Source organism: Taudactylus pleione, unplaced genomic scaffold (genome assembly GCF_031769625.1).
Source record: "Taudactylus pleione unplaced genomic scaffold, aTauple2 ptg000331l, whole genome shotgun sequence".
NCBI lineage: Eukaryota > Metazoa > Chordata > Amphibia > Anura > Myobatrachidae > Taudactylus > Taudactylus pleione.
Genome location: NW_028284732.1, coordinates 3,804,562 through 3,816,996, shown reverse-complemented (window position 1 = coordinate 3,816,996; position 12,435 = coordinate 3,804,562). Strand labels below are relative to the sequence as shown.

Here is a 12,435-nt window from a genome sequence, read left to right as displayed (position 1 = left end):
CGCTGAGGGGTGACACCAAGGTGACAGGAGCGGGTGCTGCACTGTAGCATTAAGTGCAGCACTCGGCTCCTGGCAATGTGATGGAGCTGGCACTGCACAGTGTTCACCCGTACTTCTAGCACCCCCAACACACCGGACCACTGGGGCTCGGGCGGCAGGGCCATGCCCCTTCCCAAGTGACCACGCCCCCTGTCCATGAGGCCACACACCCTTTTTGATGGCGCACACCTACGCCACGCACACAGTGTCCCTCCTCACACTGTGGGGACGGACGCCACTGGTGTGTGTGTGTGTGTGTGATAAAAAAATTTTTTTTACAAGAAATAGTAACACAATATCTGACATGCTAAAACTGGGACCACCGATTACCAGATCCCTAGTTTCGCCTATGTGCTTTGTGTGTGGTGTGGGCCACCCATTATAGATGTGCTATAATATACATCTTCCTTTCTCCCGGCCCACCCCATTCTGTGTCACTCCTGTTTGTCTTCCCCTCCCTTAAAGAATGTAAACTCTTTCGAGCAGGGCCCTCTACCCTCTTGTGCTTCTCCCTACTGTAATTTAATTTATCTCTTACTATCCACTAGGGCAACTAACACTTGGCTGCTTATGCGGGCGTTAATGTCACTAATATAGCAATGTTTATCCATGTCCTGTATTGTATTGTATTGTAAGTCAATGGTTACTTTTTTGTCTATGTACTTTGTAAGGCGCTGTGGAACACTTGTGGCGCCATATAAATAAATGATAATAATAATAATAATGGGCCCATGGCCCTTGGCAAAATATTCTTACCCTACAATTTACTTTCCGTACATTATTAACTCACCACAAACACAAGACACAAATACCATATTAAATACACAAAGGGTGCAAGCAGGCTCCTCCATGAAAATGTCACTATTAGTTATCCATCGAATTCTTAAATCTATAATGTGCTGATCTAGATGCAAATATTCTTCATATAGTGCATGTCAATTAGCTATATTAAAAGCAATCATACAAACCAGCAGATGATTTACACATGAATACCCTGTATTAACTGTGAGTGCCTGCATTTGAAGCTCCAAAAAGCCATGTGTGACATAAATGCATAATATATATATATATATATATATATATATATATATATATATATATATAAAGCACTAATCCACGGCACTCACCATTCCTAGATTTGGGGAACAGTCACCAAGCACACCTGTTGCTAAGCACCTAGGAAACAGCTGACACACGTTAGATAACTAGTTAAAAGGGGTGCATGAGAAAATGTGATCACAAAAATGATTAATTATAAAAATTAATCATAATAAACAAAAAGCACTAATCCACGGCACTCACCATTCCTAGATTTGGGGTGCAACATGGTATGTGACCACATTGTTTAAATAGAAATCACAGGGGCTCTGCACTCACCATAATAACTAACAATAATAAAAATAATAAACATAATAAACAGTGGGGTTTTGGTTCATGAATTGATCAATGCATTTAAGCTTGCAGACCCCTGTCACGGGACCCCACTTTACTGCAAGTCCCTACTCTATTGCTCAGAATTATAACATGTACATAGCCATCACATTAGTGTTAAACTCAGGGTATGCTATCAAGGTTTAAAGCTCACAGCAACTTTGCTTTTAAATGTGAGACAATTACCAAGGACACCTGTTGCTAAGCACCCCATGTTGCACCCCAAATCTAGGAATGGTGAATGCTGTGGATTAGTGCTTTTTGTTTATTATGATTAATTTTTATAATTAATCATTTTTGTGATCACATTTTCTCATGCACCCCTTTTAACTAGTTATCTAACTTGTGTCAGCTGTTTCCTAGGTGCTTAGCAACAGGTGTGCTTGGTAACTGTCTCACATTTAAAAGCAAAGTTGCTGTGAGCTTTAAACCTTGATAGCATACCCTGAGTTTAACACTAATGTGATGGCTATGTCCATGTTATAATTCTGAGCAATAGAGTAGGGACTTGCAGTAAAGTGGGGTCCCGTGATGGGGGCTGCAAGCTTAAATGCATTGATCAATTCATGAACCAAAACCCCACTGTTTATTATGTTTATCATTATTATTGTTAGTTATTATGGTGAGTGCAGAGCCCCTGTGATATATATATATATATATATATATATATATATATATAGATACATATACTTTAATATGTAAAAGATATAAATAAATATATATCCACAATTCTAACAAGACAATACTACAATACTATTACCTTTGGCGCAATTGCCCTTGAATAAAATATAGTGTGAATTTTTGTCTCCCAGAAAAGAACAGCAGTAGTGCCAGAAAATAGTACAGCTACAGACATAAATATCAGTCGGCGTTACATGACTAAAGACAGTCTATTGGGCAGGATCCCACAACTTAGCCTGGGTCAGAGGTCAGAGGCTGGCGTCACTAGTCACAGACCAGGGGCAGTATGTACTAAACAGAAAAATACCTTTTCCATATGTAGTAAGCACCAGAATGCGATGCATTACGGAACTTTCTTCCCGGTGTGTAACGCCATCTTCATACGGCATTACCCAATAGAAGATTAAAGGCTTCTTATTGGGACGCCCTCTGAAAAGGATCCAGTCTGATCACTCCCATCACTCTTGCGGCACACGAATCCTTCTGCGCATGCAGACTCCTCCTGCTTTAGTAGCACTTGATTTGGATGGCAATACTGTCCATCTCTGAATCAGGCCCATAGCTCAAAACTCCAACTATTTTCCTTATTACAGTAGAATTCAGGTCACCCACACAAGTAAAGTTTTCTTTTTCTTTCTTTAGCATGCACAAGAAATCTACAAATACTCAGTCATTGAGCATTATCAAAACAATTTGCTCTATTTCCTTTAAAAGAAAACATAAGTATTGATAGTATACAAATACAAACGTTAATCTTCTACTTTAGTGCAAGTTATTTTTAGGAGTTTCCACTACAAAATGATGCAGTTTTCATTCAAATCGCTTCAGGCGTTTTTCCTCCAACTTGGAACAAACAGACATACACAACATTCTTATTATATTAGTATAGATTTAAATCCCTTTAAGTGAAATATTTTAGACCAGACTAGACCTAATACAGTGGCAAAGGGTGGTTCCCAACCAAAGACACTACAGATGTGGAGAAAACTGTTTGAGAGTTCACAAATCCTATGATTAGCCTGGGACCAATTACCAAGCTCTTAGTCCAACTCTGCAGTTTTCACAGCTTACATGTGGTTGCAGAATTCAAAATATAGAGAACTCATGAATATAAAAGTTTAATTAGGTCTGACTTCACACAATATTATTACTAGAGTGGTGTCATGTACAAAGAAACCAAAGAAAAAAACAGAACTGCTTTGTACATAATAAAACAAACAATGTAAGTCCTGGGGGTTCATATGTTTAACATAAACTTATTACCAATATTTTCAATTTGACCCAGTACCATCACACCCTAAATCAATTGGCATTGTTATTATTCATGTAGTTATGTTACCTCCCTCTCCATAGCCGTACTTACCTATTCTGGATCTTCTGGCAGCAGGTTCCTCTCTCCACTCAGTGCGTGCATCTTTTTCCCAGGGACATTTCTTCTGCACATGCCCGAGTCACAGGGAAAATGGCCCCCTAGATCCAGGGGCCCGTGTGCACCGCGTATTTTGCACCCATTATAAAGACGTCCCTGGTACTGGGCCAAAATGTATTTTCCAGAACATAAGTTTTATTTTAAAGTCCCTTTTGAGTGTCTCCTTCTAAAATACTAAATATATGTATATAATATAATATATATTATATACACATAGGGGGGAATTAAACTCAATGTGATGTTGAATAGCCCCGGGAGGGAGCTCCTGAAGCTATTCAATTCAACGCGATGTTTGGTCGGGCTAAAGGATTTCTTCTCACACCCCCTTGGGGATGCAAGGAGAAGTCCGACAAAAGTGTCGGCTGTGCGGCTGTTTGGCGGCTTAGCGCGGTGCAAACAGTCTCACGGCCTGCACTTTAGTCGGAGAATGCCGGTTCTCGCGACTAAACACCCAGGTTAAGTCGCGAGAACCATCATTTTCCGACTTAACAGTGCGATGAATTGTATAGCTCCGGGGGCTCCCTCCCGGGGCTATTCAGCATCGCATTGAATCACGGCCATATAATTGTTTTTCTATAGCTCCACCCCCAGGGCCAGTTCTACCATTACGCATGGTATGCAGCTGATTAGGGTGCCACATAGTGGAGGGCGCCTCAGCTGCGACCATGCGGGCCATGGGCAGACTGTGTCTCTGTGACACAGCTGCACCGCGTGTGTAGCGCTGACCGGACGGAGTTCGGTCAGCTCTACACAGTGACAAACACACAGTCGCCGGCGCCGGCAGCTTTGTGTTTGTTTTGATTAGCAGCCAATGAGTGTGTTCCCACTGCCGGAGCCGGGCTGGAGCTTTCTGGCTCCCGCAGTGGGTAATGGGAGAGACATCCCCCATAATGCAGAGCGGCCCGGCCCGGGAGGACGGACTGAGGAGCGGATGTCGGCGGCCAGAGCGGGAGCGGGGATTCAGGTAAGTGTTTTTATTTTTATTACATATGTGTCTACTGGGGGGGTTACTACTGGGGCACTGCATAGGGGGGGGAACCTCCACTGGGGGCACAACAAGGAGGGGAGTACTACAATGCGGGGACTACTACAAGGGGGTGGCTACTACTGGGGCACTGCATATGGGGGGGAATCTCCACTGGGGGCACAACAAAGGGGGGACTACTACAAGGGAGGACTACTACTAGGGGCACTACAAGGGGGGACCACTACAAGGGTGGGGACCTCCACTGGGGGCACAACAAGGGGAGGGACTACTACAAGGGGTTGGATACTACTGGGGCACTGCATAGGGGGGGAGCCTCCACTGGGGGCACAACAAGGGGGGGACTACTACTAGGGGCACTACAAGGGGGGGCTACCACTGGGGGCATTACAAGGGGGGGTGGGTATCACTGGGGGCACTGCATTGAGGGACCACTACTGGGGGCACTATATAAAGGGCAATAATGGGGGTACTGCATGGGGGGGAACTACAACTGGGGCCACTGTTTAAAGGCACTGCATAAGGGGTACCACTATTGGGGGCACTGCATGGGGGGGACTACTACTGGGGGCACTATATAAGAGGCACTGCATAGGGGGAACCACTACTGGGGGCAGTGCATATGGGGGAGTACTACTGGGGGCACTATATTAGGGGCTTACTACTGGGGGCACAAGGGGCACTGCACAGGGGGGACCACTACTGGGGGCACTATATAAGGGGAACTGTATAGGGGGTACCACTACTGGGGGCACTGTATAGTGGGTACCACTACTCGGGGCACTGCATAGGGGGACTACTACTGGGGGCACAAGGGGCACTGCACAGGGAGGACCACTACTGGGGGCACTGTAAAAGGGGCACTGCATAGGGGGGTGCCAAAAATATACTCGCTTACCAAAAATTTGGGCTAGGGACGGTCCTGTCCACCCCCAGTAGCTCCACCCACAGTTCCTAAACCTTTTTTTCCAGAAACATAGCCCTTGTTATACTTAACTCTACATGGTATTATGATGGCTCGTGCTGTAAATATATCTCCTTGCAAGGAGTTTTCAATATCTACAGTATGTTTTGTCTTCATCTATATGCCTCTGAAAGGATATGGTAATCCAGTGTATCCTATCTCTTGCATGCATAATTCCAATCACTGCGGTTTTGGTATTAATAAACCTTCACCGATTGTGGGTTACCTAAAGCATTTAACTCTCGCATTGTTGCTAGCTGGCACAACTTTAAACCCCGAAATCAGGTGCGTTCCAGACAGTGTTATTATGTTTATTAGCAAGTTTGTAATAAATTAAATTTCTAATTGACAGCAAAAACATTTCACACTTCTCTGGACTTTGCTGTCAGATTGTTCTGTGCATTCACTACTCTCTAGGCAATCACTGCCATATGCCACTTAAATCACATAAATTTATGTTTTATTACATACAGCACTGATTTATGGTGCATACACACTGGGCCATTTTAATGAAAGATCAAGCGATTACGATATCGTAATCGCTCGATCGTTCATAAATCGTTCAAATATCGTTCAACACAATGTAAAAAACGACCAGCGATGCGCGCACCCGCTGGTCATTTTCGACATTGTTCATGGAGGCTACTTGTAGCACGATTAGGACGATATCGTTATCGTTTAATCGCTCAGCATGTAGTACATGTTTTTTGCCAAACGATCAAACGATAAAGTTAGCGATTTGGCGCCGCGCGGAGAGCCAGACACAGCCATTACTGGTATTCAAGAAGGAAGTTTGCTGCGCTAGGTCTCCTGTCTTAAAAAAAGGTAAGTAAAGTCCCCCACTGTCCACCAATGTTTTTGGGGTCATTATTAGGCATAAGGGGCAGCATAAGTACTGGGGGCATTGCACAGCATGGGAGGGGGAGGGGGGGCAGCATTATGGGGCCATTGCACAGCATGTGCTGGGGGTGGGTGGCGCTGTATTAATTATACTGGGGGATTATACTGGGGGCATTGCACAGCATGGGAGGGGGGAGGGGGGGGGCAGCATTATGGGGCCATTGCACAGCATGTGCTGGGGGGGGTGCGCTGCATTAATTATACAGGGGAATTATACTGGGGGCATTGCACAGCATGGGAGGGGCAGCATTATGGGGCCATTGCACAGCATGTGCTGGGGGGGCGCTGCATTAATTATACTGGGGGATTATACTGGGGCCATTGCACAGCATGGGAGGGGGGAGGGGGGGCAGCATTATGGGGCCATTGCACAGCATGTGCTGGGGGGGGCGCTGCATTAATTATACTGGGGCCATTGCACAGCATGGGAGGGGGGAGGGGGGGGCAGCATTATGGGGCCATTGCACAGCATGTGCTGGGGGGGGCACTGCATTCATTATACTGGGGGATTATACTGGGGCCATTGCACAGCATGGGAGGGGGGAGGGGGGGGCAGCATTATGGGGCCATTGCACAGCATGTGCTGGGGGGGGTGCGCTGCATTAAGTATACTGGGGAATTATACTGGGGGCATTGCACAGCATGGGAGGGGCAGCATTATGGGGCCATTGCACAGCATGTGCTGGGGGGGGCGCTGCATTAATTATACTGGGGGATTATACTGGGGCCATTGCACAGCATGGGAGGGGGGAGGGGGGGCAGCATTATGGGGCCATTGCACAGCATGTGCTGGGGGGGCGCTGGATTAATTATACTGGGGCCATTGCACAGCATGGGAGGGGGGAGGGGGGGGGGCAGCATTATGGGGCCATTGCACAGCATGTGCTGGGGGGGGGCACTGCATTCATTATACTGGGGGATTATACTGGGGCCATTGCACAGCATGGGAGGGGGGAGGGGGGGCAGCATTATGGGGCCATTGCACAGCATGTGCTGGGGGGGGCGCTGCATTAATTATACTGGGGCCATTGCACAGCATGGGAGGGGGAGGGGGGGCAGCATTATGGGGCCGTTGTACAGCATGTGCTGGGGGGGCGCTGCCAGTGTCGGACTGGGGCACAGAGGGCCCACAGGGTAATGCAATAGCATCTGCCCACTTAAGGGGCGTGACCAAACATTAGGTAGGTGTGGCTTTCAATTGGAGGTGGTCATCTCACATTATTATTATTAGTAGTATTATTTCTTCAATAATTGATGCTGCATTTTATTAAAATAGTATTAACCTGGGCACCCTTTAATTAAAATATTAATTTGTGCCCTCTTTTATTAACATAGTAATAAATTAACGATAATGTGTGCAGTTTTTAAATATAAAGGGCTTGATCCAATAAGTTGCAAGTTACTCACATCTGCGAGTAAGTGCGGCTGTACGCCGCACTTATGGTGCCTCCGGACTCACACATTTCTGTTTGGATGAGATCGGGCCATGAGGGGGGGTGAATTGCCATTGCCGGTGTTTCTATGCAGTTGCAACGGCAATTCATTCCCTTCGCGACTAATTAGATTGAGCTCTCAGGGCCTGATTCAGAGCCAGACGCTCTGACCAGAGCGCTCTGAATCAGGGCCCTCCTACCTCAATTTGGAGCGGCCTCTTGGACGCTCGCATAGCTGTGGATTACCACCCACAGCTATAGCGAGCGTCTATGATGATGGTCGCGATGGTCAAGACCATCGCGACCATCGGGCTTGCGATGAGACCCTGCGGTAGGGTCTCGCTGCCGCAAGCCCTAGAGTGATTTTGGCTTTATCAGAGCCTAAATCACTCCCACTGACATCACTAGTGATGTCAGTGGGGCCGGACCCAGACGGTAGGCGTTCCCATGGGAACGCCTCCGTCTGGCAGCCACGCCCCCGGCACGCCCACTAAAGGGGGCGTGCTGTCACTCACCATCGACAGCACGCCCCCTTTGGTGCGAGACCCCGAGCGACGGATTCCCAGTCGCTCGCCGGGTCTCGCGCATGCGCACGACAGAGCTCCCTCCGTCGTGCGCATGCGCACTTCAGCACCAGCAACCCGCTTGCGAGCGTACAGCGCTCGCGAGCGGGTCAGAATCAGGCCCTCAGTGGGTTGCCATCAGCATAATAATAAATGTTAGGTCTTCTTTAGGATATGTAGTTATATAATCTGTGCCACCTTTATTTTATATTTTTCTATATTGCCACCTTTACTATAATAATAATAATTTCCCCCCCATATTTTCTTAGTGTATTGATTTTCCCTAACCACCCGGACCCTTAAGCTGGGTACACACTAAACGACGTGGGGGGTGCCCAGTTATGCGACCAGCGACCCTCCCCCCAGTCAACAGGCCGACATATTGGGCGGACGGTATACACTAGACGAACACGTGCCCGACCGCCCAATATGTCGTCCCTTGCCGCATCTCGTTACATGGGGTCGTCAGCAGCACCGGCAGGTCGACAGTGCGTACACACTTAACAATTTTAATGATTTGTAGTTCCCTTGCGTCGGAATCAGGCAAATCGTTTAAAAAATTGTCTAGTGTATACGCACCCCTAGGGTACTTTACTTACCTTTCCAAAGTTCTGAGTCCTGGTCCTGCATGCTATCGCTCGTTCCTGAGTCGTTTCTTCTATCTTCAGTCACTGCAGCCTGTGGGATTGCAATCACAGCTACTTAATCGCACGCAGGTCTGATGTGAAAATATGCTAATGATTGCTATCGCAATGCCAGCAGAGACGCCCACTGCCTCCCACTACCACTATATCATATCTGTAATACCATGCAGTCCTGTGTACACATCGGAAACATCGAGTACCATCGACCCCTTATGCACAATTACAGAAGCCCTGAGCTTACTAGGAAATTGCTAACCTCGTTGCGCACAGTATGTACTCAAGCTGTGTAGGCCATTGCAGTGTCTAATTTATTATGGCGTTCAAACGGACAGGAACACCTGCGTTTCTCCAATCAATCTCCCTTCACCACCCCCCAAACGCTGAATACCTGTAAACCAGAATACCAGTAAACAACAATCACCCAACTGCGTACGCTGTTGCAGTTGCGTTCCGTAATGAATCAGGCCCTGTGTTCGCTGCTCTGACCATGCTCTGGCGACAGAACCATGCATGAGCAGTACAGACTTTTAGGTGAGGATCTGTTCTGCAGGCCCTGACAGTGACTAGGTAGCCCCTCACCCCTGAAGCAGTGGGCCTCACCAGGGGATTCAACATACCCCCCCATCTGGCCAGTCAGAAACTTCAACATTATATACTTTAAATAGAATAAAAACAATAGCTTACTGTACTTAGCAGCTGCAGAGGTACAGCTGCATGAACTCCTCTTCATTTAAAGGTCTCACTCTCATCTCTTCTTTCCAGACAGTGGCACTGCTAAATTTCAGTGAGAAGGTGTCTGGTGGGGGCAGAGCTTAATCTCCGCATGAGTCAGAGAGAAGGGGAGGAGGGGGAAGTGCACTGCACGGAAGCTGCTGCCTGCACCAGCACAAGGAGTTATGGCACAGACTGTGACTGAGCCATTCAGAACATGCAGATCAGACCCCTCCCCCCTTCCCTGATCTCGGGCCGCGAAGCCCCGCCCCTCACAGAAAGGGGCGTGGTCAATAAGCAGTGCGAGTGCAGCAGACCAGTCCAAGCCTGGCAGCAACCCTCCCCCGTCGCGGGTGCTAAGCCCCGCCCCTCCTGAAAAGGGGCGTGGCCTGCAATCAGTGGGGCCCACCGGGGAAATACCCGAATCCCCGGCACCCAGCCCAAGCCTGGGCGCTGCATTAATTATACTGGGGGATTATATTGGGGGCATTGCACAGCATGGGAGGGGGGGCAGCATTATGGGGCCATTGCACAGCATGTGCTGGGGGGGGCGCTGCATTAATTATACTGGGGGATTATACTCGGGGCATTGCACAGTATGGGAGGGGGAATGGGGGGGCAGCATTACTACTGGGGGCATACCTTATATTTTGTGTTATTAAAAAATAATTTATCTTTTTTTTAATATTATAAAAATTTCAGATATGCCTTCATCCAAAGACACCGTTTTTTGGACAGGGTTCATTGAGCTATAGCAAGCTAATGAGTGCCTCTGGAGACTAAAGAGTAAAGACTACATGAATAGAGTGATGAAAAATTAGGCATTTGAGAAACTACGCCAATACAGTATAGAATATAAGCCTGGTGTGACCATTGAATGGGTCAAGAACAGAATCCAGGGTCTGCGAACCGTGTTTTTGAAGGAAACAAAAAATACTTGGAATCGCAAAGATCAGGAGCAGGGGCAGATGAGGTGCGAAAGCCATCGCTATGGTACTACCACCTGCTGCTGTTTACCTTGGATAAAGAGGCAAGTGAAAGTTCCCAGAGCTCGCTGGTGCCACAGTCACCAGAGTGGTACCACAGGACTCCGTGAGTCAGGATGCTGTAAGTTTTATTTTTTAAATGTATTTTTTTAAAATGTCACATTTTTTAATAAATCTAAATTTTAGTCACGTTTTTTAAATAGTAATCATTTGGGAAGCCGATGGTTGGAATGCCAACCATAGCCTTTCCAAATGTTTAAACCCTGCAGTGGATAAAAGCCAGGCGTCGTAATCCCAATGCCTTAACTACGCATGAGTCCAGACGCATGGTATCCCGGTCACTGCTAAGCCGGGCAGGGATAGTTGTGGGGGGGGGGGGGGGAATGATTGGTTAAGGGTTCCTGGGGGGAGGGGGGTTGGGAGGTATAGGGTAAGGCTGGGGAAAGGGGGAGCTTCAGGTTAGGCACCCTAATGGAATGGTAAGGTCGGGTAAATGTAAAGGGTTTCTTACAACTATAAACATTCTGACTTTTTAATCCCTGTTGTTTTGGATGTTTTATTATTTATGGCACCAGAAATGCGGGAGTGGGTCATTTATGAGTGCTCGCACCACTGTATTTGGCAAAAATGAATTTTTAAATATGTAAATTATTATAAAATTGGCAGTTGTTTTTTTTCATTTTTTAAAAGCGCATAACTTTATTTATTTGGCTCTTTGTTTCAAGGTGGACTGTAGCATGGTCGTAGTACAATAGCCATGGCTACTCCACCTCATGTGCCCCTGGTTTCTTGTTCTTTGTGATTCTAAAGTATTTTTTGTGTTCCCTCAAAACCGGGGGCCCAGATCCTGGATTCTGTTCTTGAACCTGTTCAAATGTTCACATCAGGAATATTGTCCTGTACTGTATTGGTGTATTCTTCAAATGCCTTATTTTTCACACTCTATTTGTGTAATCTTGTCTCCAGAGGCACTTAAAGTCTTGATTAGACTCAATGAATCCTGTCCAAAAAGTAAAAATTTTTTTTTTACAAAAGTAAAAAATTCGTGTGGTCTCTTATTTAACGGCTTATTAAAATTGAAATGTTATAATTAGGGGTGTGCACCAGCCACTTTTCGTGTTTTGTGTTTTGGTTTTGGATCTGGATCTTTCTTCATGTTTTGGATCTGGATTGGTTTTGCCAAAACCACCCTTCCGTGTTTTGGGTTCTGGGTTTTGTGTTTTGGATCTGTATTTTTTTGAAAAAAAGCATAAAAACAGCTAAAATCACAGAATTTGTAGGTTTTTCTGCTCCTATGCTATTATTAACCTCAATAACCTTAATTTCCACTCATTTCCAGTCTATTCTGAATACCTCACACCTCACAATAGTGTTTTTATGTCCAAAAGGTTGCACCGAGGTAGCTGGATGACTATGCTAAGCGACACGAGTGGGCGGCACAAACACGTGACCCATCTAGGCGTGAAACTGCAGTGGCAGACAGGATGGCATTAAAAAACTAGGCCCCAAACTGTACATAATGCAAAGAAAAAAAAGAGGTGCAAGATGGAATTGTCCTTGGGCCCTCCCACCCACCCTTATGTTGTATAAACAGGACATGCACACTTTAACAAACCAATCATTTCAGCGCCAGGGTCTGCCACACAACTGTGGCTGAAATGATTGGTTC

At 46.5% G+C, this 12,435-nt stretch overlaps 1 protein-coding gene across 2 annotated transcripts in view; it reads right to left on the bottom strand.

Annotated features, from left to right (window-relative positions):
• ITGA3 (integrin subunit alpha 3) overlaps positions 1 to 9,959 on the bottom strand; it is a 155,710-nt gene extending 145,751 nt beyond the window's left edge. The window contains exons 1-2 of one of the 2 annotated variants that reach the window (XM_088443596.1): positions 9,754 to 9,959; positions 9,025 to 9,103 (exon numbers count right to left, since the gene is read on the bottom strand). The gene's annotated coding sequence lies outside the window, so the exon portion shown is untranslated. The remainder of the gene's footprint in view (positions 1 to 9,024; positions 9,104 to 9,753) is intronic. The other variant, XM_088443595.1, reaches the window with a different exon arrangement.
• Between the last annotated feature and the right edge of the window lie 2,476 nt (positions 9,960 to 12,435).